This window comes from Lepidochelys kempii, chromosome 6 (assembly GCF_965140265.1).
Source record: "Lepidochelys kempii isolate rLepKem1 chromosome 6, rLepKem1.hap2, whole genome shotgun sequence".
Taxonomy (NCBI): domain Eukaryota; kingdom Metazoa; phylum Chordata; order Testudines; family Cheloniidae; genus Lepidochelys; species Lepidochelys kempii.
This window is the reverse complement of record NC_133261.1, coordinates 58,561,720-58,581,180: the sequence shown is the minus strand read 5'-3', so window position 1 is coordinate 58,581,180 and position 19,461 is coordinate 58,561,720. Positions and strand designations below refer to the sequence as shown.

Below are 19,461 nucleotides of genomic sequence, written 5' to 3'. Positions count from 1 at the left end.
ACTTAGATTCAGAGATAAAAAGTTGTCTGTTATTTTAGGTTTGTGCTCTTTATGAAACTGGCTGGACAGTAGTCAGATAGTTTCCCTTGTTGAAATGCGGGGAAACTGACTCACTGCACAGCATTTGTCAGGGGACTGGGACACTTGCAACACCAAGACTATATTTAGTTCATTTTTTGAAATTGACTAAAAATACCAAATTAAGACTAGCCACAAATCTAGTTCACTGGAGTACAATATAGCTTCAACTAGCCAGTTTTGCCTTCTGGTTCCCATGCACCACGGTGATGCTCCCAACACTGCTGACAGAGGTGTAAATATGGAGAGTGTCTATTAAACATTTCTATTTATATTGCTGTTTAAAGAGACAGACACTTAAATTGGCAATTCAAGGAGGGGGGGGGGGGAGAAGAGAACGGGACCATGACACTTGACTACATTGCCTCTAACAGCTTTGAAGGGAGAAGTGGGGATGAAATAAGACTTGTTTTAAAAATGGGGATGCAATTATTGTTACTGGCTTTAAATTTGTAAGCCAAGTCCCCTCCCCCATTTCATCAGCAATACCAGAGAGAGACTGGTACAACAACTCACTGTCTTGAAGGCAGAGTCCTATTTAATATTTCATTTTGCTGTATAAGTTAATATAGAACTTGTTCTGAGGCGCCTCATTTCCCTCTGTGGAGAAGCAAGCTCCAGGAGCTGACATGCAGTTAAGCCAGCCTCATGGCAGGCTTGTATAAGGAGAGTTCTTGAGTTCAGGATTCAAGGCCAGCAGGGACAGACTATACCTCACTCATTGGGCTCATGTAAATCCCACCCACCGTCCACCTAGCACTGGACAGAACAAAGTTATCAGAATAGAGTCTGCACTGGGCTGGTACTGCACAAGTACAATCCCCAAACCTGCTTTAATAAGGAGAGGCGCAAACAAAACAAAAAAACCACACACAAAACCCACCCTGAATTGTAGAGTTCATCCCTAAAATCCGCAAGTGTCTCCCCCACCACCACCCAAAAAACCCCTCATCATTCAGAAGCTGCAGCAGCTCAGCTTGACACTTACTTTGCATAGATAGGCCTGCACAGACTTGCTTCCTTCGTATGGAATTTTTGCTGAGAAGAGGAGAAAGACTTAAAACTATCTTTTGGTTGTTTTGGGGAGGGGGCGGGGGAGAAGGGGTGGAGATATTTTAATCTCTGTGGAGATAGATAGGCCATGACATCATGGAGGGAGAGAAGAGAAGAGGAGAGAAGAGACAAGGAGGACTTTCCACTGTTGGGTTCCTGTTCACAAAATAAAAATAAGTTTGCTTAGCACCCCAGAAGAGGGAAGTAGTCTGAAAACAGAGAACGGAAACCAAAGTCACACACTAGTACATTTCTCAGAATTTAAACCTTTGATGAACTACAGCCTTCCCTTAGGCTTCTCATCAGCCTTTCCAGGGACCTGTAAGGGCTGGGAGCTCAAACTTACTGTCTTACTCCCTAGAGGTGTGTAGGAACCTTTCCTTGGCAATTTGAGCAAGGACTAAGCCATTAATTGCTGCAGAATTTGAACTATTAGCACACCGTCCCCCGCTCCCCACCCGAGTTCTATACATATGGTTAGAAAGAAAAGCTTGAAAATTTAAAGACTCTCCCTGCCCCCACCAACCCAGTATCACCTCTCAGAGCCTACAAACAGGTCAGTTTCATGGTTGTGACCAAAAAAGCCTGAGGGCAGAAAGGAGGGGGACCCAAATAATACTGGTTCCATTCTACTGCTGCTGAGAAGCTTAAGGGCAGTAATCACTGGAATTATTCATAGAGGTCAAACCACCCAACATTGGAGGCTATGGGAGAAGCAGGATGGTGGAGACCCTCTACCCAAGAGACCCTTGGAAATAAGGAAGGCAGGGAGAAGAAAAGGGCATTCTTTGTGCTCTGTGTTGGAGTTGTGGGGAAGAAGATAGGAGAGTTACGTAGGTGTAAGTTTAGCAGAACACTTACTAGACAGAGGCAGACACATGCCCCTGGATTTTGCTCAGACGGTCCATCATAGGGATAGGAAATCCCAGCACCCTTCCACTTCTGGCACTGGGATCTTCATGTTGTTCATCTGGACTTTGCTGGTGGACTCACCCTGGATTTTACTATAAAGCCTCCGGCTATTAGTTGCCTGATGCTTCTCAGACCCTGGTCTACCTCATCAGAAGAAAAAGTAATGCATTTTTGTGACCTTCTCTAACTGCACCATAATCCAAGATCTCCAATACAGTGACCATCTAGATCAGACTACTGCCTATCCTTTCCATTGGTTTGATTTAATATGATTGATTTAATATGGAGATGCCATATTTGCCAGGACAGCGGCCCTTGCTATTTTAGTGACCTTACTGTATTTTTCTTACAGTAAGTGTCACATTGTTAAGTGCACTTAACAATGTGACACTTACTGTAAGAAAAATACAGTAAGGTCACTAAAATAGCAAGGGCCGCTGTCCTGGCAAATATGGCATCTACAATTCCCTATGAAGTTTGCCAGACACAGTATTGCTCCCTTTCCATGCCGATCAGTTGGACTTTCTACAGTCCTTAGTTATAGCATTGAAATGCAGGCACCCTGCTCAAATGGACCTACTCCTATGAGGCTTTAAGCTCCATATGGATACCTTAGAGATTAGTAGCAACACCCCTTTATAATGGCAACAGCCACCACATTCCTGGCTCTGCACTGCAGTGTCAGCCCTGGGACATGAATCCAACTCCATCAGAACCAGGACCACAACTTCCTGGAGCAGAGTACAAAGTCTAAGCCCAGTAGGCAGAACTCATACTACCTACCAGATACTATATGCAAGAGCCTCCTAGAAAGCCACGTGGCTGCAGTGCAAAATGGCCTTTCTTGTGTAAAGAGAATAGCAAGGATGAGGGAAAGGAATGCATTGGCTGCACAGCTCTTTCAGCGGGGAGGCGCTGCCCTCATGTCAAGATAGTTTAGTGGAAGCTTTTAGATAAACTTCAGAGATCCCAAATCTCCAGTATGATGGGACCCTGATATTAAAGGAACAATGTTGAAACCCATGAGCCACCAGATGGCTACCACCAAATCCAGTCTACATCTGTCATCACCACTTCCTTCCATCCATGAAGTTAGTTTCCTGCTGTGGTCTCAACAGTCCCATGAGATCAAGTGCAACAGGATTCATTGCACCCAAGCAAACTTCACAACCCTGTCACTAGCAGATAAGCCTGGCAGCAGCGGATACGAGCATAAGGTCAGCAAGTCATAGAAACTGAGACAAATGCTGTGGCATGACCCAATATCCTGAACTTTTGGAGTGCATTGTGCCCGATGCAGCCAGCAGCGTGCATTGTAAGGATATCAAATAAGTCACAGGTAAAGTTTGAGAGAAATATATAGACCCTTCCTACTTAAAGGACCTGCCATTTCTAAAGAAGGGAAGTTGTCTTTATATTAATCACTTTAAAAATGGATGTCTGAGACACTCCCCTTCTTCCTGCTCAAGAACTGGGAGCCTCTCCCCCTTCCCTCCCCAAAGGGTCTGTCCCATTACTATGAGTGGCACAGTCTGTTGACAGTTCCCCTACACATGATACATTAGAGTCTAGCCAGCCCCCCACCCCAATGTGCTGAGTGTTCCTGGGTGCCTCAATTTCATGTACAAAGCCACAGCATGTTTTAAATTGGGCATTTTAAGAGCCAGTCCCGTTGGCATTTGCTATGGAAGCTACCTGAAATACCAGGACCCTGTGCAAGACAGCTTCTGCCACTGGAGGGGAAAAAGCAGTCTCTTCCCCATCAGGCCTTATCAACCTCACAGCTACTGCTGCAGGTGTTTGTCTAGTGACAGCAAGGAGCAGTGCTATAGGAAGCAAGCCATTCAGCAAAGACTACAAAGGGAGTTACAGAAGCTGCAGTGAAACTACTTGATTTGTAGCCAAAGCATTTGTTTAAATGAAGTGTTGCAATAGAAGTCTCATTAGAGAAGGCAAACACCAAACAATCCAGTCCCTTTGCTATACAAAGCCAGCTGGAAGAGAAGTTCCTACCATCCCTGCAAGGTCAGAAAGCCTTTCAGTTGCACCCAGCCTGGGACAGCCCCAGTGACAAGATTTAAGTGACATACGCAGGCGCTTTGCTCTCCCAGAGACTGCATGTGGTACAAGCAGATGATTCTACCAGATTTAACTGGAGTGACATGAGAATATTAGTCAATTACAGGCTTGCCAAGCCTTATACTGAACCCTGCCACCTACAGTTAGCGTCACTCCTCTCTCTGATCAAACACTGTCCTAAGAAAGCCAGACCATCACTCCAACCGACCTCTGCATCGGTATAAAGAGAACCATTCCTCTTGGCGTGAAGCAGTCCTGTCAGACATATGGGATAAGTTCTCCAGGAATTTGGCAGTTGCAGAAGAGAGTAAGTTTTAAAAGCTGGATCTGTTTCAGGGAGACTTTAGAGTCTCCTGATTTACATTCATACAGTGTCCTACTTATGCATTTGACAGTTTGGAAAATGGGTTAAGCTGAACCAAAAACAAGGCAGGCTGGGCGGCTTTTTCCAGTTACTGAAGTGTCTTATGTTCTTCAGTGATCACTGTGATGCAAATTTAGAACACTCGCCTGAGAGGAGATAGCAGGAGCACAGGCTGGAAGGCTGCCCTTTGGGCTCTTTAAGGCTGCTATGTTCAGCACCTTTCATCCAAGGATCTCCAAATGCTTTACATATATTAACTACACCTCAGCACCTAGGCAAGTACCCTCATTTTGGAAAGGAGTCAGCAAAGGCAGGATAGTCCTGTAGTTAAGTTAGTAGACTTGGACTCAGGAGATGGGATGGGGGTGGTGTGTCTATTTTTAGCTCCATCACAAACTGATCTTGAGCACTCTTTGCATCAGTTCCCACCCCCTCAAAAAGGAAAAAAATAGAATCTGTAAAATAGGATAAATACTTTCATGGGTCCCCTGTGAAGTACAAAAGTAAGTTGAATGTTTGATTCAGACATTAAGCTACGAAGGGGCTAAAGTACATAGGCACACAAATGGAGGATCTGACTTCTCACAGTACATTGGAGCAGCACTGTGAAATAAAACCCAGAAGTTCAACTCCTAGTCCCTACCCTGACCTCTACAGCAGGGGAGGGCAAATGTTTTGGCCTGAGGGCCACATCTAGGTATGGAAATTGTATGGTGGGCCATGAATGCTCATGAAATTGGGGGTTGGGGGCGAGGGCTCTGAGGTGGGATCAGAAATGAGGTGTTCAGGGTGCAGAAGGGGGCTCTGGCTGTGGGCTTTGGGGTGCAGGAGAGGGGGACTGAGGGGTTTGGAGGGCAATCAGGGCTGGGGCATGGAGGGGGTGAGGGGTGCAGGCTCCAGGTGATTCTTACCTCAAGCAGCTCCCAGAAGCAGTGGCATGTTCCCGCTCTGGCTCCTATGTGGAGGTGTGGTCAGGCGGCTCTGCACACTGCCCCATCTGCAGGTGCCACGCCTACAGCTCCCATTGGCCCCATTTTCTGGCCAATGTGAGCTGAGGGAGTGGCGCTTGGGGTGGGGGCAGCATGCGGAGCCCCCTGGCTGCCGGTAAGCATAAGAGCCAGAGGTGGGATATGCCGCTGCTTCCAGGAGCCGCACAGAGCAAGCCCCTAACCCTGCTCCCCAGCAGGAGCTTGAGGGCCGGATTAAAACATCTGAAGAGCTGGATGCAGCCCCCAGGCCGTAGTTTGCCCACCCCTGCTCTATAGGATACATCACCACCACCTTCAGCTGAAGGATGAACCACTGCAAGAAACTGCATCTTTGGCTCATCTGTCTATTTGCTTAGTAGTATGCATGTACACGGCCCACCAGACAGCTCTGCATTGAGCTCCCAGGCACAGGAGCAACTAAAATGCAGGAATGTGTGAGCTCTCCTTAGGTTGTCATTTGTTTCAGCCAGCGTCCTGGTATTGTGAGGGAACTGTTCCAGCTCCAAGTTTCACACCATGTAGGTGATTTTATAAGCAAAAGCCTTATAGTGAAATTATTCCATCTTTAATGGAAGCAGAGAGCAATTATTGCACAAAACACCATTCCAGTTATTCAGTCAGAACAGTTAAGGCCGCCACTAAATTTAACAATCGGATGATAATTGTGCATCTGATATTCTAGTTATACATGCTATAAAAAGCTGAGGGAATCAAAGGTCCCTTCAGGGCCCAAGAGTTACCAGATGTGCCAGGAAGGAATTATTTCTCCTCTTTACCCACACATAGCATTGCTCAGTGCATTAGGGAATTCTGTTTTGCCTTTCACTGCTGGATTCAACATAAGCCACTGCCACAAGGAGGCTACCAGATTAGAATCAATATTCCCATCTACTTCACTCTGAAAGTAGAGTTTCAGAAGAGCCAAGACCATATGCTAGTTCCATTGTAGAACACCTGGTGTTTGGGATGCATGAATGATGAGACTTCAGAACCAATGCCATCTTCAAGACCACTGGGGAGGGTGTCAAGGTACCCTCCCAAGGTACTCCCAAGGTACCCTCACTTGACATGTCAAGTGACATGTCACTTCCCCTCGATATGAGATCCTGAACTTGATGCCGTAAGAACCTGGTCATTCCAGGTATCCCCATTTTGAAAAATGGGGATCTGTCAGGAGTGTAATAAGGAGCTGATTAAGTGTTCCAAGGAGTTCTTGGAAACAGGGCTTGGCAGAGTTGACTCACCCACTTCAACAGAATTTGAGACTTCCAGAATTTGATGTCCTAGAGAGTTGAAGCCCCTCCTGCCTGCTCATAGACACTCAATGGTAGGAAGTCTCCCTAAGGAACTACATGATCCCATTAAATTCTCTCATTTAAAGAGAGTGCCATGTAATCTCCCAACTGAAAGTAAGGGCCCAGCATCTGCAGGCAATATAGAAACAACACACCTGGATTCTGCAGCACTTTACATCTTCAGATAGCAGCACAAAGTTAGCTAACCAAATCAAGAAATAGTCAAGGACCAGGTCCCACTCTCAGTCAATTAGAAATGGGGAAGAGCTGTCAACAATGGCTAGATTAGGGTACAAGGTGTTTAAGAGATAATGTTTTAAAATCCTCACGTAGAGGCAGCAAATCTTAAAATGCATTGTGGCTCCCTCAGTATGGGGCTATCAGCTAAATTGAAATTAATATATTTTATTTGAATCAGGGAAAAGGTGGGGGAGCGAGTTAAAGTCACACCAAGTCACTCTTCCATTAGATAACACCTCAAATTGTAGTCTAGACAAGGGGTTTATGTTCAACTATTGTCTACCTTGCCTTCTAGTACATGCTCATCAAGACACACTACTTTTAACATGTCCTAAAGATGGGTTAAGTTAGAGCCTAGCTCCCCCACAGGCAGTACCTCAACCAATTAACAGCCTTGTCTACACTAGGATTTAGCAGGTTAGATTACACCTTTTTTCCTACTAAGACAAGGCTCTAGACGGAGTTAGTGGCAGGTTAGCCAACATGTACTACCATGAAATTCCAGCCTAGACAGAAAGCAAAATATGCCACTGTACATCTAGTTTAGAGTTAATATAGGAGCAGAAACTAGTTAATTGACTGCCAGCTAATTCAAATTAACACAACTTGTCATATGCTAACCTAGACACTCCACAAGTGTTTCCTCTAGGTGTGTTTTAGTATGAGCACTCTGTAATTAGCTAGTTAAAATGGGAGCAAGAACACTAGTCTAGACAGACCCTTCTGTGTGGGCCTGTAAAGAAAAAAGTCCTCATCCCTAACATAGGTGCTAGAACTACAGGTCCAGGGGGTGCTGCTGCACCCCCTGACTTAAAGTGGTTTCCATTGTATACAGGGTTTACAGTTTGGTTCAATGGCTCACAGCACCCTATAAAACCATTCCAGCACCCCTTGCCTACCAAGATGTGCTAGGACACAGGCCAACCCCTTTCACCTTCCACCCAGAATGGCTGTGGTCACATCCAGGCCCACTCTTCAGGAACCAGGAAGATGATCTTCCAAATAGTCAAACCAAGATGCTCAGTTACTCCATTTTACTCTAATACATTCAGAGCTCATTCATTCAGGTTAGGGTTGCTAACCTTCCAGGAAATGCTTAAAAAAAAAAAAAAAAAAGACGACATTACATCATGTTGGGGAAAAAAAAAAATCTCCCAAAATAGCTTCAGAGTTGACAACCCTAATTCCAGTCTGTTCCTATAGTATCGCCCTTCCCCAGCACATACCTCTGAGGTGGGGGTGTGGGGTAAAGGAGGAGACTAGCTGGAGCCATTTGACTTTTGCCACTTCTACATATGAGCAGGCAGCCACCACATCTGATTCTGCACCACATCAAGTTCTATGTCAGGATTGTTAATGAGAGGAGGGGATGGGGTGGCAGTTGCTTTGTGATGCCAAAAAGCGACTGAGGCTTGCTATTGAGGGCTGTGTCTGACCCACAGGGGCCCAGCATCTTGCTACTAGCCACCTCCCCAGCCCCCTTACCCATTCTGTAAGTGTCATGGCCCCAGACAGCCATTGTTCCACTCCCATTATTCACCTCATGCCCCTCCTGCAGATTCCCATTCAGCTCTCCCATCCAGGGCCCATTCTCACTAGCAGCAGTAAGAGACAGAAGGAATGGCCAGAAAGGCTGTACACTTTACCTTGTTTCATATGCAGTTAACCCCCTTCTAGATATGGGCCATTATAAGATTAGTACTTGCTCTGTGCTGCACAGGACCTTCAATGAAGCCAGTTCCTGCCTCAAATAGCTTACAGTATAAGAGGCAGATCAGAACACCAACTGCACATCCCAGAAGGAGGAAAAACTTGGGAGTTCATAAGGGTTTTTCATGGGCCTTTCAGAGAAAGTGTATTCAGGGAGGATCTTGAATGCAGGAAGAGGGTGGCAGCTTGAAAGACTGATGGGGAGGGCCTTTTACACCAGGTGAGCAGCATGGGAAAGTGTTTGGAGAGTGAAGGGGGGGAGAGAACAGACAAATCAGAGCTGCAGAGCAGAGTTTTGAAGGCTAGAGCCATGAAGTTTAAGAACTTCATTTGTATTGTTGTAGCACTGCTCCCATTGTGCTAGTAAGAGACAGTCTCTGCCCTGAAGAGCTTAAAAGACCTGTTTCTTCTATTTAAGAGGGTGGGAGGAGAGCAGAGACTCAAAAAGGTGAAGTAACTTGCAGATCAGTAGCGTCCTTAGTCCCAGTACAGCACCCAGTCCACTAAACCATGCTGCCTTGTTGCAGAGGACAAAGGGAAGCCTGACTCAGGGATTGGGCACATGGAAGAAGAGGGTGATAGGTCTCATCACAAGAACACATCCTATCCTACAAGGAAGGATGAGCTGGTCCCACTTAGCCCTCCCCAAAAAAAAAAAAAAAACACACAAACAAAACACACCACACACCCCCCCCACACAAACCAGCTTGCAACCCAATACAACTTGCATACCAACATTCATATCTGGATGGCCAGCTCTGCGAGGGTTAAGGATAGAAGGTCTTGGCTGCGGGGCAAGGCAGAGCACGTAAACCTTACAGAATTATTGCACAAATTACAAAGGTGAGGCTAGGGACTGGGCCCATCACCAGGTTCACACCCAGAGAATTCCATACCCATCTGATTTATAAACAAGCAGGGAAGTAGTTTCATAACTGCAGCAATTGACATGCAACTCCAGCTAAAGACCTGGCCCAGCTAGCCTGAGATATCAACAGTGAAACTGAGAACAGAGACTAGAGGCCACATTTCTCCCTGAAAACTGGCAAGTTTATAACAGTAATGCCACTGATGAAAAAGCTTCTTGGTTCCTGGTTAACACACCTTGTGTGTAGCATGCTGGGTGACTTCACTGACGGGAGTTACCCAAGAATCCAATAGCAGCTAAACCAGGAGATTCTCCACTTGCAGCACAGCACAAAGCCCAGCCAGCCAGCAGCATCCTAAACCCAGCCTATAGTCACTTTCTGTGTAAGTTTAGTACGAGGGTAGAGCCAAAACATACACCGTGCAGTTCAGCTTTTAAGTCACCTTTGACATCTCAGACACGCAAGTTTCTAGTCATCCATCAAAGAATGAGGCAGGCATTATGGCTGAGGAATGTCTGTGTAAATCTAAACCCTAATGCAAGTTAGCAGCCAACGTGGATCTTATCAAAGTTTGGGCATCCATGTTTAATGGGTTATTTCTATACCCTGCCCCCTATATAGCATAGGGCTGTACATTTGGTTATTTCTACCTGAACAGAAAAAAACATGGCCACTTACAAGATGCTCATATTTCTGAGCCCAGATTAGCAGAACTCCCCTGCAGCTGAGAGGCTGTGTCTCTGATTTGCCCTAGCATATGCAAGTTTTTCCTCAGATCTCTATGCCACTTCACAGCGTTTGACCAAATGGAAACTAGCTCCTGGCAGAAGCTCACTAATGTAATGTTTCATGGGGATTCAGTCTAAGATAGCTTGCATTGCAAAGGTCTAAAATGCCCCTCGGTACTCTCATTCTAGCCTGTATGAGAGCTACTGCGTCACTGAATGCAAGATGGACATTCCAAAGGATTTAGCACAAAGGAACATGGTGCAGTTCAAGTCAGTCACACTCCACGACGGGTAACAGAGAGGGTGTCTGTATAGGCAGTTACGGTATGGAAGCGAGGGGATGCAGTCAACAGCTGAGACAGCTTAAGTGAAGTTCCTGCTCAAGTATGTGGCTCCCCACAGGAGATTTACCTACTCCCCATCCCAAAACACCTTTAGCTTGCTCACAAGCCAGCCATCTAGGCTGCCAATTCACACAGTACATTCCAACTGCAGAAGAGATGGCAAGCTGCTCACCTGCTGCTCTGAAGTCAGATATGCAAAGGATAGGTGACTTCCTTCAGCCCTGAATAGGGAAGCCTGTATCTCAATAGCTAATGATCCTCCTTTTACAGGACAGCCAGCAGCCCTGATATCCTTGCATGCAAAAGCCAGACATGGTATTCTCCAGTTCTCAATCACAGAAACTGTCATATTGGAACAAGTCAGTAATCTGTTCCATCCCCAACAGTGGCCACAGCCTTCACAAACAGGGATAAACCTATAGCACACACAGTTGTGCAATGCTATATTGCAGAGTAGTTAGGAAATGTTTCTTCCTGACCCCAGCTGGTCACCTCTTTATGCTCTGACACATGAGCATGGATGGCCCTTGGAAGCTTTATTACAAATTCTGTAATCCCTAATGAACTGGCACTTTCCAGCTGTTAGGCTTTATAGATACCAGATTTGCTATTTGCCTCAACATGGGGCAGCAAGTTTCACATGTTCAATACAAATATCATGTAATGTATTTTCTTTTGCTTAGTTCTAGTGTGGTTGTCTGAATTCTACAGGTCCTTCTGTAAATTGGAATATCCAGTTATTGTCTGTGCCGCCTCTTTCCCTAGGAAGGTACAAGGCACTGAAGACTGTTTGCCTCTTCCCTCCCCTTCTTTTGCCTTGAATTAGTTTCAACTACCCTCCTTAAGGGTTTTTCTATTTCTGCCATATCTGAGATGTGACTGAACTTGGACACAAGGTGAGGCTGCCCTTGGTTTACAGCATTTCCTATGTTGTTCTAAATCCCTGTCTTTACAACCTAATGTTTTATTGACTCCGACTGCCACTGCCCAGTAAGCAATCATCTTTGTAAACTGCCCACAGTAACCCCTCAATCTTTCTTCTGGGAGATTATAGTGAATTCTGAAACTGTCAGTGTGCACAGGGTGTTCAAATCACTCTTCCCAGTACCTTGCATTACACTTATGCTGCCCAGTTTTAAGTCAGCCATTGTCTTTACAATCCTCCCTACTCTTGAGTATCCTATGCAGAGTATTAATCAGTTCTGCCAGTGCTACTCTACCTAGCCCCTGTTCCATGGTATATTGACCATCAGCCCTAACACAAGTGCCTGGGTGCCTCCACCATTAACTTCTTACCATGCTGAGACCTGCCTTTAAAAACATCTACTCTAGGCTTCTTCTTAATCTCATCATTCAGGAGATATTTACAAGTTACCTGAAGAGTTGGAGGTTTAGATTTGTTGGACGCATATAATTAAACAAAGGTCTCCAAAGGGAAGACATTTCCTATAACTATCCCTCTAAACATCCATTTTTAATTATCATCTGATGGAGGAGTTCCCATTCCTGATAGCCCTAAATGAAAGGGGTAGGAGTCCACAGAATCCCCTCTTTCTTCTAGTTTTGTCAACTGGACTTTTATCCTTTAACACAGTGAATTAGGTAGAGGAGAAGCCAGTGGGCCAGGTTTATCCCCCACCTTTACATCTTTAATGAAGGCAATGTGTCTTACAAAGACTACATATCCCAACATACTGTGCTCTGGGGCAGGCCAGTGTAGGGGTAACATGCCATTTAGATGTGAACCTGTGGTCCTGAGATGCAAATGAAGAACTCTTTAAAGGCAGAGATAGGTCAAGGGTCTATGGTAAGACACCTCATAAGCTTCTTACCAAAAACTAGATCTTTACATATTTAAAAGGAAGAGAAGAATGTGTTAGCCGAGTGAAAGCTGAGGGTCCATGCAAAGACCTAGAAGCAAGCCTATCACCACCTGTCCCACAGACTTATTTACAGACCATTCCAACAACAATGCCTTCTGTGGGACTAATCTGCTCCAGGAGTAGTTTGAATACCCCTTCCCCCCACTTTAATCTCAGATTTATTTACAGATCCTCCTCCTTTAAAGCTTCACACTTTGATGGACCCCACAGAAGCACAGGAAGGGAGCAGGATATAAAATGCCTGCCAAGCCTGAGACTGTTGTGAAGCAGGCCAGAATTTAGGCCATGTCTCTAAGTTACACAGCTTGCAGCAGTGCAGTTGTACTGATACAGCTGCGCCGCTGCAGCGTGTCTGGTGAAGATGCTCTATGCCGACAGGAGAGGGCTCTCCTATCAGCATAAAAATCCCACCTCCATGAGTGGCAGAAGCTATGTTGGTGGGAGAAGCTCTCCCGCCAACATAGCGCTGTGCACACGCAAGCACTTATGTCAGCGTAAGCTGTGTCGCTCGGGAGATGGAATATTCACCCTCCTGAGCGACATAAGTTTTACTGACATAGGCTGTAGCGTTGATATAACTTTAGAGCTCCTCTGTGACACATGCCTCAAGCTCTGTCCCCAATTCAGACATCTTCACAGCAAGGAGGAGGAGGAGAAGCTAGTGTCAAGCTAAGAACTCCACATGGAGTTCAGTCACACTGGATGAAGTCTTAGAACGAAAGGAGGAGGCACCCAGAGAAGAGGAGCAGATGCAAGCACCTGGATACTGAGCTTTGAAGAGGCCCTGGTAGGGCATCTCAGCACAGGCAGGTGCACCTGCCTGTGCTGAGAGACCAAACAAAGTGGCATGCTAACTGGAACAAGAACAGTCCAGATGAGCTGCATCATTAAAGCTGTGAAGTCTTCACAAGGGAGGAGACTCCAGGCAATTGTGTAGGGCTAGCCCTATGAAGGAAGCTCTCAGTCTGTCACATGCATGGGTATGAAACTGAGTGAATGCCTCAGGCATCCGCCCAGCTGCCTTCACCCCATACTGAGAGGAGCAGGTTCCCTAGCCCCAACCACAGTTTCACACTAATAACTCAGACTCACAGCACTGTGCACTCACACACAGAAGCAGGAAGTGTTTAGCGACCTTGTCATACACACAGCCCTGGGGGTGTTCTTCCCAGGAACTGCTGCTGGTCAGCACAATAGATAAGATCAACTAAAAAGTCAAGTTGGGGTCTGGACTAAACCAGCTGGGTTAAGTGAAACTGTTCTTCTAGTCCAAAAGACTTTTCTCCCATAGAGGAAATTACACATGTGCTATTGATAACAGAAGAGGAAGCAAGAGAAAAAGCCATCCACTTCCATTAAATGGGGACTGTCCCTGAATCTTGATCTTGGCTTTCAGGGTGACTAACCGGTGCTTTGGGGGACTTACACATCCCAATGTGAACAAGCATCAAGGTACCTCAGGAACACAAATCTCATGTTTTTACAGAAGGGCTGGAACTCTTGCTCCAAGTGAGACACTTGGTACCAGACCCCTATATCAGTTTGTGCCTGTGCAGGAATGGCAATGATATTCCAGTGAGTTGTTCCAACCAAATCTAGTATCCTGTGCTTGGGACACCCACAAGAGTGCCACCTGGAAGTGTCCCAGAGCACAACCAAGCCAATTTGCTTCCTTTTCCACAGGTCCATGTCTCATCAGCGTCTGCATGTACAGTGCTTGTTCAGCCATCCTATAAAGCACCAAGGATCTGTCACCTTTGCAGCCAGTTTGTCATCAGATACTTATATACAGCAATATGTGCAACATTACTGGGATTGCAAAGTTGTCATTGAAACACTAGCCTCCTCTCCACAGTTCTTTGCAATACTATTTCTGCCATGGAAGTTGTGGCATTATAAAATAGATCAATCTCGCTAGTCTGTAGGAATCTAGCCACAAGTTTCTGACTTTCAGAGTTCTGAGAAGGCATGTGAGCATGAGTATTGCATACTAATTCAACTTCACTGTATCATCAGACTCCAGTATCAGAGATTGAAGAAAAGCAGCATTCACCCCCCACAGACAGAGGCAGCCTGGGGAGATGGTAGTATCCCAAAGTGCAAGTCCTATGTAGAGAGGAATTGTCACATATCCCAGGATTGTGAAGCCTTCCTTCAGTCCCAAACTTGCACTTGTGCAGAATCCACATGTGCAGCCAATCAGGCTGTGTTCTCAGAAGCTACACAGGGTCAGACCTGTTCAGTACTTGAATGAGAGACGTCCAAAAGAACCCGTGGTATTGCAAGTGGCAGCACTGGTGATTCTGTAATGGGCACTCTTGGACCGAAGTCACTACTGTGTTAGTGCCCCAGTGTTGTGGACAAGGGACAGAGCCCCAGCTGCCAAAATCCCAAGCTCTGTCCCTGAGTTAAAAGAAAGATTCAAAGATATATCTTGTAAAGTCTCCAATATTCCAAAAGCCTGTAGAAGAATTTTGTGTATTCAAGAACTCCTCTAGTTCACCAACAGAAGTTGGTCCAATAAAAGACATTACCCCACCCATCTTGTCTCTGAAAACCATAGGAACAAAGGACAAAATATACAGGGGCTGCTCTTTTTTCAAACTACCATTTGTTTAAAGTGAAGTTGCCACAGAGTTCCCAAAGTCCTGCAGAATCCAGTGGCCTTGCAGTGTGATTTAGATGCAACTCCCATGAGTCCTCTCTCAGACTGTAACAGACTCATCACAACTCCTAGGGCAAAGTGGATCATTCACAGCCAACATCTATATATTGAACTACAATGGATGCTCTCAGCCATTACCATTAGCAACATCCTTTTTAGATGCAACAGGCTTGACCACTTCTGGAATTTGTCCTATTCAGTACAAGTCTCTGCAGATCCTGTTAGGACATTGAACAGCATTAGAGCCCCATTATCAAGGCAACAAAGCCACCCAAGTACCATTAGTGTATAATTGTGGCACACTTATGCCCCGGAAGACTTCAAGGCAAGGCAAATATATTTTAGAAGGGTTAGGAATAACTATACTGAGCCAAGGGGAAAAAAAAGTGGCCTGTGAAGCTCTCAGCTGTAGGACACTAAGGCAATTTTAAAAAAAGCTCATCACAGTTCCAGACAAAAAGAAGGATCAGACATTCACTTGAACAAAGGCAGCATGTGCAGCAATACTAGGCAGGATAACGTACAGCTTCTTAAGCCATATGCTGATCACCAAATAGGGTCAGAAAAAAACCTACCAACTATTTAAGTTCCTGCATGATTTCTACTGCAAGGTATCTGAGTAGCTAAACAGATAAGTTATGCCAAAAAAAGTAGCATACGCATCCCCTGCCTTAGTGATAACTAAAGGCCTGAAAGAACAGGTGATCCTTGCAGTCTAAAAGGTATAGTTTAACACTAGGGCAAGCGGTGGGTCATCATAAGGAGAAAGTTCAAAAAGCAGACTCTCTCAAAGAATGTCCTGCCACTGGTCCTGGACAGTTGCGGAGCATCCCAGCAGATTTTAACCACTGTGATAGGACACAGATGTCATCTCTAAAATCGAAGGGTCCCAGACTACTTGGTATCCTACAGTTACCTTCCTCTGAAGCATTCAGCACCAAATAAATTGGTTAGCCTCTAAGGTGCCACAAGTACTCCTTTTCTTTTAGCACCAACACTGAAAATTACAGTTGAAAAAGCTTAGATGGACCACTAGGTCAAGGTTTCCATTGCACTTTAGACTGAAGCCACTGTGGTATATACAGTAGAACCTCAGAGTTCCAAACACTAGAGTTCCAAACTTACCAGTCAACCACACCCCTCATTTGGAACTGGACGTACACAATCAGGCAGCAGCAGAGACAAAAAATGCAAATATAGTACAGTACTGTATTAAATGTGAACTACTAAAAAAAATAAAATAAAGGGAAGCAGCATTTTTCTTCTGCCTAGTAGTTTCAAAGCTGTATTAAGTCAATGTTCAGTTGTAAACTTTTGAAAGAACCACCATAATGTTTTGTTCAGAGTTACAAACTTTTCAGCATTACGAACCACCTCCATTCCTGAGGTGTCTGCAACTCAGAGGTTACACAGTGTTGTAGGGTACTCTGCGAGGCAGCAGAATACAGTAGCATCACTGAACAGCAAGGCAACAATGCCACTTTATACAGCTCTAGCAAGACTACACCTGGCATACAGTATTCAGTTCTGGGCACCACATTACAAGATATTGACACAAGTTGGAGTTTAGAAAAGATCAGACCTAAGAGCAATGAGGAAGCTGTGGAGGGAATGACATATGGGGAACAAGTGAGCTAGCTTGGTAAGAAACAATTAACAAAACTGGCTGGTGGAAGAAACACCATGATAATCACCTGTGTTAGTGGAGAGGCAAACATCAAGAAGGGAGAGAGATTAGACAGCTCTGTACCACAGGAAGCAAGATTTATTAGGTTGGATAACAATCACAGGTGACAGGCTGATGGGAGGAGCCTCAGGTGATATCCTTATACCAGATTGCACAAGGCACTGTGAATTATTGGGAACAATCCTGCACTGGTAGTAAAATGGGACTTTTCCAACCTTAGCTTCTGGAGTAAGCTGGCATGGCTGAATGAGATCAGAGCACCTGCCTCCACCACAGCTAAGGCCTAGTAACTTGGCAGCAGCTGCTGCATTCCAGCAGGAGAAACCCCCCTGGAGCAGCTACAGCTTCATTCAGGTTTCAGGGCAGTCCTTTCCCATTACAGTGCCATCGCTACCTTGAGTTTAAACCCACACCAGGAACAACAGCTTTTAATGAAGCCAGCATGGCAAAGTAAAGGCAGCTCCCAGCAGACGCAGCTGTTTGGCCAAGGGTCAGACAGAAGTGTTCTGAAGTAAATAACCTTCTTAAGGAAGAGTCCTCTGTGGCGAGGAGCAGTGGGCGCTGTCTGGGGTTCTCTGCTCGGTGACCCCATCCGGTTCCCTCCGTCTGACCCTTTGATTCAGGGGAAGGGCGAGAGACACCAGCCCCAGCCGTTGCCGCTGTGGAGACCATCATTCCTGTCATCTAGGAGGGGTCCTGTAATACATGGGTGTCTACCCCCCCACCCCTAAACCGCCCACCCCGCAGCCGTGCCCATCTTACCGGGCACTCTCAGGAGAGGGAGGATCGGTGACACTGGGCGCGGCACTAGGTAACTCGAGGGGGTGGAAGACCACGAGTGTCGAGGAAGCCCCCCCGCTCTGGGCCCAGGCTAGCCTGAACACTTCTCCCTCCTGAAAGCTGCTGTGTTATACCTTCTGTTTGCGTTGTTTTGTTGCATAGTTGTTTTGTTTTCTTTGGTAATTCTGTAAGCGTTACCAATAAATTTTCTTTCTGTTTCAAAAAAATAATAATAAAAAAAAGTCCTCTGTGGCAGGTCAAATTAGCTCCATTTAGAAAACGTTAGCGAGAGGTTATTTATATATAGATCTAGCATTGCAATGGTACCCGCTTGCACCGAAAGACAAACTCCATTAAACGCAGATCTTTTAACGTTTTCCTCCAAACCAGGCAGCTGAAGAAAGAGCCATAATCGCTGCTGGCTAGTTGCCGCCTCGGACAGTTCAAGCCCCTCCAGGCTGGGATCGCTCGTTCCCACTGGCAGCCCCTAGTGCGCTCTCGGGCCCTGCGAAGTAAACGGCCCGCGGGCTGGATTTTAGCCGGAGGGGCTGCCCTCTGTGCAAGGGGTGCCAGAGAAGTACGCCACAGTCCCCAGGCACAGGGCCCCCGCCTTCTCAGACGGGCGCGCTGTCCCCGGGGTTTTCTGATCCTCCGCTTTCTCCGGAAAGTTCATACGGAGTTTCCCACCACTCAGCTCGTGAAAGCCTCGATACGCTTCGGTCTAATCTCGCCCACTGGGAAAGTCCCCCTCGCTCCGGGAGGCAGGCGCAACTGCAGCTCCAGTGACACACACACACACACACGGACACGCGGGGATTGTGCTAGGGAATCTCCCAAGCTGGGGGGGGGGGGGGAGGGAAGGGATCCTACCGAGCTGATTTACAACACCAGCAGCTCCTTCCACGACATGCCCGTCGCGCTTGGCCCCAGATCAAGAGAACACAAACCAGCCCTGCTACGCGCTACGGGTCTCAACGCCTCCACTTGGCGGGGGGGGGGGGGGGGGCACAGCCCACCGCTCTCCAACCCCTCCACGGGAGGGGGGCAAACTCTGCTTAGGGGCAGAGACCCCACCCCCGGGAAATCTGGGGTCTCCTGGAGCATCAGCAACCCTCCCCCCTCCCCCCCACGGAGAGGTCGCTGAACGCAGCGGGGAGACCCGGCGCTCCTGCCCCATTTACATGCGGCTACGGGGCCCGGACACCCCACTTCACGGCCGTTAAGGAGCCGGAGCTGCTGGGGAGCGTTGAGAAACCCCGGGAAGAGCTCCGTGCCCCGGGGGCAGGTACCCTCACCCCTACACAGCTGCAGACCCCTCTCCCCATCTCGCCCGCCCTGGACTCTCTCGGTCACTTTCCCGGGAAGTTTCCAAAGCGCGGCCCCTTTCCCGGCTCTGCCCAGGCCCGCGGGCGGGCGAGCGAGCGGCGCCTGCTGGGGGGCGGGGAAGGGCGCCGCGCTCTCACCTGCAGCTGGGACGAGCGGCGCGTAAGAGGCTCCTTCCCCTCGCCGAGACGCAGTCGATGTGGCTACTGGCCTGCCCCCGCTGCTTTCAGTTCCTCGGACCAGGAGGAGTCAGCTGCAACCGCCAACCCCTGGGGCAGGTCGGAGACGCCTCCTCACCCCTTTAACCCTTCCCCGTCCCAGCCCAGGCTGGAGCCGAGCCAGCCAACCCAATGGCTTCGGGCAGCTGCGCGTCGACTGCGAGCCCGCTTTAACCCTTCCCTCCCCCAGCGGCTTTCGGCGCTGATCAGGGCTCAGCCAGCTCGGCCCGGGTCAGTGCGCGGG

At 47.1% G+C, this 19,461-nt stretch overlaps 1 protein-coding gene across 5 annotated transcripts in view; it reads right to left on the bottom strand.

Annotated features, from left to right (window-relative positions):
* Positions 1–19,256, bottom strand: part of CD82 (CD82 molecule) — a 63,642-nt gene extending 44,386 nt beyond the window's left edge. Inside the window, exons 1-3 of one of the 5 annotated variants that reach the window (XM_073348069.1) lie at positions 19,140–19,256; positions 17,811–17,889; positions 17,417–17,555 (exon numbers count right to left, since the gene is read on the bottom strand). The gene's annotated coding sequence lies outside the window, so the exon portion shown is untranslated. The other 4 variants (XM_073348068.1, XM_073348071.1, XM_073348070.1 and 1 more) reach the window with 4 other exon arrangements.
* Positions 19,257–19,461: the final 205 nt, after the last annotated feature.